Raw genomic sequence first — 6,000 nt, forward strand, 5'->3', positions numbered from 1 at the left:
CCAACTGCTCTTATATGCTAGTAAAACTAAATGCATGCTCTTCAACCGATTGCTGCCCGCACCCGCCCGCCCGACTAGCATCACTACTCTGGACGGTTCTGACTTAGAATATGTGGACACCTACAAATACCTAGGTGTCTGGTTAGACTGTAAACTCTCCTTCTGCTATCTATAAGTCTTTGCTAGGTAAAGCCCCACCTTATCTCAGCTCACTGGTCACCATAGCAACACCCACCCGTAGCATGCACTCCAGCAGGTATATTTCACTGGTCATCCCCAAAGCCAACACCTCCTTTGGCCGCCTTTCCTTCCGGTTCTCTGCTGCCAATGACTGGAAGGAATTGCAAAAATCACTGAAGCTGGAGACTTATATATCCCTCATTAACTTTAAGCATCAGCTGTCAGAGCAGCTTACCGATTCACTGCACCTGTACACAGCCCATCTGTAAATAGCCCACCCAACTACATCCACATATTTTTTTTTTATTTTGTTGCTCTTTTGCACCCTAGTATCTCTACTTGCTCATCATTATCTGCACGTCTATCACTCCAGTGTTAATGCTACATTTTAATTATCTCGCCACTATGGCCTATTTATTGCCTTACCTACCTAATCTTACTACATTTGTACAGACTGTACATAGATTCTTCTATTGTGTTATTGTGTTTGTATATCCCATGTGTAACTCTGGGTTGTTGTTTTTGTCGCACTGCTTTGCTTTATCTTGGTCAGGACGCAGCTGTAAATGAGAACTTGTTCTCAACTGGCCTGCCTGGTTAAATGAAGGTAAAATATATTTTTTAATAAATGTAAGTGTTACTGAGAAAGCTAACAGTAACAAAATATGGCTATTAAGTGTCTAAAGGAAACCAAATATCTGAAAACTGCATTCTTGAATCAACTACAGCCAAGGTAGGTGGAAAATTATGTTAGTTTGTATTCTGGGTTCCTTATCCCTTTAAATATAGTATAGTGTGTGTTTGAAACAAGAACACTTGTTTGCAAAGAAACACAGTTTCTGTTTGCAAAGTTTGCAAATGGCTTTGAATTACTCTGCAGTATTTCAGCTATAATATAATTATTGCAGCTTTCAACCTTTTCAGTGGCATGTTGAAAGAGTCATACAGTACTTGGCCGTAAAAACGTATTTATAGTTATCTGTTCAAAATATCATTGGTTAATTGTTTTGATTTTATAATGTACACCTGAGACAATGGACATTCATGAGAATGGACATTTACAGAATGTTTCAATAGAAATGTATTGTGTCGATCAAATATGACTGTCAGATAGATTGGAATAATATAAGAGATTGTGTGTGCTCTATTCATTATATTTCTATCTTCAACATGTAGTTCTAGATGCAGCCCTGCCATTAGTTGAATGCAGCCAATCCAATAGTTTCTCAAAAGTAACTTTCTGAGATCTGTATTCAAATCAGGAATTGGAACCGATTCAGTGAACAGAACCGAAAACTGGAAAATAACGAAATGTTGTGTTTTTATTTTAATTCTGGTGACAGTCTTCTCACACAAGCTTGCTAGCTAGCTAGGTAGTCCAATGTTAAGCCAACTCTCTGAAGTTCAAAGACATTCAAAGTTCTTTCTTAGAACCCGCTCCTCCGTAGGTAGACTTCAGTGGGCCTGAGTCAATAGTGAGTGAGTCAATATGAATCTGGGTTAAAAACAAAGTGACATACTGTATTTCATATTGAAAACCAGCAATGAAGTATGTCAAAATGAAAATCCTTTACTTTCAATAGAAATGAGTCAGCCTAAACAACGGAATGCACTGAACGCAACTTGAGGCCCATCATTCAGCCGATTGTTCTCAAGAGCTTTCTTTTGTTTTTATTATGTGTCAGGCAGATGTTTGTCTTTTGTTTTGTGAATAATAGTTCAAATGGCATTCTCATAATTTCCCTCGAATTACTTCACTTTCATTACAGACTCCATTGAAGAGATAATACAATTCAATGGCACTTCAATCTGTTTCGGGAATAATTGACAATTTTGATTAAAAAAAAAAAGCCTTTGAGCCTACAAAGTTTGCCCATAAATAATCTGCATCTGAATTCACGATTCTTCAACAAATTATTTAGCCAATCTACATTATTTAGCCAATCTATTCATATTCCAACTGTTTAATCATTTTTAGAGTGCGAAGCTTGGGTGACTAATGGACTGTATGTGTAGTATTTGTTTGCAGTATAAAGGGGCTGGTATGGGTATGTTTACTTTATGTACTCCTTTAATGTTGACTGATGGTTTGTTCTGTTCATTTTCACTCACTGAGTGAGCAGGGGTTTTGTTGACGGTACGTTCCCATGCCTTGTAGGAGGTTGATCCCAGACATTGACAGTGTGTGTTTACAAGCCTGCATGCGTGCGCACACATAAACACACACACATTTGTCCACGTGGGCAAATGAGTGTGTGTGTGGACTTTATGTAATGACTGTGATGATACCCCTCTCGGCTCTTTCCCCCCTCTCTCTCTGACTGATTCTGTGCTGCTCTAAGTAACAGCACCCAGGGGAGAGGAGATTTACAACCCCAGTCAGCTGCTCTGATTCAGTTTAGCATCATTCAAACCACTGCCTCCTACATGCACACACCTGAACTTAAACACACTCAGGTACGCACACACACATGAAAGCATGCACACACACGTGCACTCGCACAGGTAAGCATACGCACACACACACGTGCACCCAAATCGGAACCTCTTTCAATCACTTATGAATGATGATATGGAAGTGGACATTTGGAATGTACAATTTATCTTTGCAAATCCCGGGAATGTTGCTGCATGGTGTTGTTTAAGCGAGAAGATGATAATGCCCAGTAAGGAGATAGGAATCTCTAGGCACAGTGTGGTGAGACTCCGTACACACACACACACACACACAAGTACGTACAAGCGCACGCACACACTGAGAGAGGAGGGGGTTTAAGATAGCTAGAAGATGGTGCGAGGATGAAAAGATTAGCTGGGGATGAAGGTAACGGAGAGAGAAGACAAAGGAAAGGTCTGTTTAATTGTTGTTATACCTACAGTAAAAATAGAATTGATAGGAAATAGGGCCCAATGCTGTTATCAGTCTCTCTCAAGATTTTCTTTTGCGGTGCCTCACAGGCAATCTAAACCTTTTATTTTGTATTTTTTTTATTTCACCTTTATTTAACCAGGTAGGCAAGTTGAGAAAAAGTTCTCATTTACAACTGCGACCTGGCCAAGATAAAGCAAAGCAGTTCGACAACATACAACAACACACATGGAGTAAAACAAACATACAGTGAATAATACAGTAGAAAAATAAGTCTATATACAATGTGAGCAAATGAGGTGAGAAAAGGGAGGTAAAGGCAATAAATTGGCCATGGTGGCAAAGTAAATACAATATAGCAAGTAAAACACTGGAATGGTAGATTTGCAGTAGATGAATGTGCAAAGTAGAAATACTGGGGTGCAAAGGAGCAACATAAATAAATACAGTTGGGGAAGAGAGAGTTGTTTGGGCTATTTATAGATGGGCTATGTACAGGTGCAGTGATCTGTGAGCTGCTCTGACAGCTGGTGCTTAAAGCTAGTGAGGGAGATAAGTGTTTCCAGTTTCAGAGATTTTTGTAGTCCGTTCCAGTCATTGGCAGCAGAGAAGTGGAAGGAGAGGCGGCCAAAGGAGGAATTGGCTTTGGGGGTGACCAGTGAGATATACGTGCTGGAGCACGTGCTACGGGTGGGTGCTGCTATGGTGACCAGCGAGCTGAGATAAGGGGGGACTTTACCTAGCAGGGTCTTGAAGATGACCTCGAGCCAGTGGGTTTGGCGACGAGTATGAAGCGAGGGCCAGCCAACGAGAGCGTACAGGTCGCAGTGGTGGGTAGAATATGGGGCTTTGGTGACAAAACGGATGGCACTGTGATAGACTGCATCCAGTTTGTTGAGTAGGGTATTAGAGTCTATTTTGTAAATGACATCGCTGAAGTCGAGGATCGGTAGGATGGTCAGTTTTACGAGGGAATGTTTGGCAGCATGAGTGAAGGAGGCTTTGTTGCGAAATAGGAAGCCAATTCTAGATTTAACTTTGGATTGGAGATGTTTGATGTGAGTCTGGAAGGAGAGTTTACAGTCTAACCAGACACCTAGGTATTTGTAGTTGTCCGCATATTCTAAGTCAGAACCGTCCAGAGTAGTGATGCTCGTCAGGCGGGCGGGTGCAGGCAGCGATCGGTTGAAGAGCATGCATTTAGTTTTACTTGTATTTAAGAGCAGTTGGAGGCCACGGAAGGAGAGTTGTATGGCATTGAAGCTCGTCTGGAGGGTTGTTAACACAGTGTCCAAAGAATCCCAAATGGCACCCTATTCAATATTGGCCCTAGTAAAAAAGTGCAATATATATAAAAAAATAAGTGATATCTAGAACCTAAAAGTGTTCTTCGGCTGTCCCCATAGGAGAACCCTTTGAAGAACCCGTTTCTGTTTCAGGTAGAACCCTTTTAGGTTCAATATAGAACCATTTCCACAGAGGGTTCTACATAGAATCAAAAAGGGCTCTACCTGGAACCAAAAAGGTTTTTCCTATGGGTACAGCCGAAGAACCCTTTTGAAACCCTTTTTTCTAAGAGTGTAGGGAATAGGGTGCCATTTGGGACAAAGACAAAGCAGAACTGCGACAGTGGGACACTAGCTGTAAACAGTTCTCTGTAGGATAAGCAAGCCTCACAAAAGGCCTTCCTCTCATGAATAGACCGCACACAAAGAGGCAGCACTGCACTTTCCATAAATACACTACACCAAACAACAAACACCCCAGAGTCGCCGGGCAAAATATATCTCTCCAAATACCACGTAATGCATCCATATCCAGTCTTTATTTTTTAAACTGTATAAAAAGGCGTCACCCTAAGCTTATTTGTGTGAATGCCCAGTGGAGGGACCCTTGGAGCTCGCCACCACCTGCCTGGCCTGTCCTGCAAACAAACTTGGGAAGGAAACACAGACTTCACACGCGTGTGTTTGAATCAGAGTTGTATGTGGGGGGGCTGTATGAGTGTGCACGTGTATTTGTGCACACACGTGTATACATTCGTGCATATTCAGTGCTATCCTGAGCTGTGTATTTTTAGTGGGAGCCATCCAACCTGTACTTGTAGAAACAACAATGGCTGTTAAAATGAATACAGCAGGCAAAAAGGGACACAACGTGATTTACTATGAACAAAATAACATAAGAACAGAGGTCAGTGGTGAGTCAAACTTAACATTCAGTATCATGTTTAAAGAAGAAATGTGTGCCCAGAAACGGCCCATCTGGCATGCAACATTAGCACCAAAAAATTCAGCTACGGAGTGATATTCTTTCCAGATGTTACTACTCTTTGAATACACAAATTGTACTGGCTGAGTTAAATATGTGCATATTTGTGTAAAAGATCAATGGCTCTTTGAGATATTCAAGGTGATTTTCACATAGTAGTGGAAACAACAGATCATTCGCCACTGTATGCCAGACTAGGAAAGAAACTCAGCTTCACTCTACTCAAGACACTGGCTCCCTGCTGGGCTGAGTCTGGGCGAAGTTGTCAAACTCAGAGACGTACCATAAAAAAATGATCCCTATGAATATGACTCATGAAATCTGCTGCGTTCAATGTTTGTAAGAAAGAGTATGGGCAGATAAGATCAGTGTGTGTGCATGCCTGTGCGTGTGACATCATGTATGTACTGCGTGATTGTGTGTATGTGTACATGTACTTGCGTGGTTCAATGTACGTTTGTGTGGTACCATAACATGAAACATATTGGCAGGGGAACATGCCGACCGGACACACCGTTATTCATAAAAAAGTAGATGTTTCCTGAATTCCCATGCCCCCAACCAAATAAATAACCGGCCCTGTTTGACAGAGTGAGAGCCCCTTGTCTCCAGATGCTCTGACCTGGCGTGTCTGCCTACACACACTGACACACACATACGCCAGCCTGTCTGTCTTGTAT

The sequence above is a fragment of the Salmo salar genome, chromosome ssa17 (assembly GCF_905237065.1).
Source record: "Salmo salar chromosome ssa17, Ssal_v3.1, whole genome shotgun sequence".
Classification (NCBI taxonomy): Eukaryota; Metazoa; Chordata; class Actinopteri; order Salmoniformes; family Salmonidae; genus Salmo; species Salmo salar.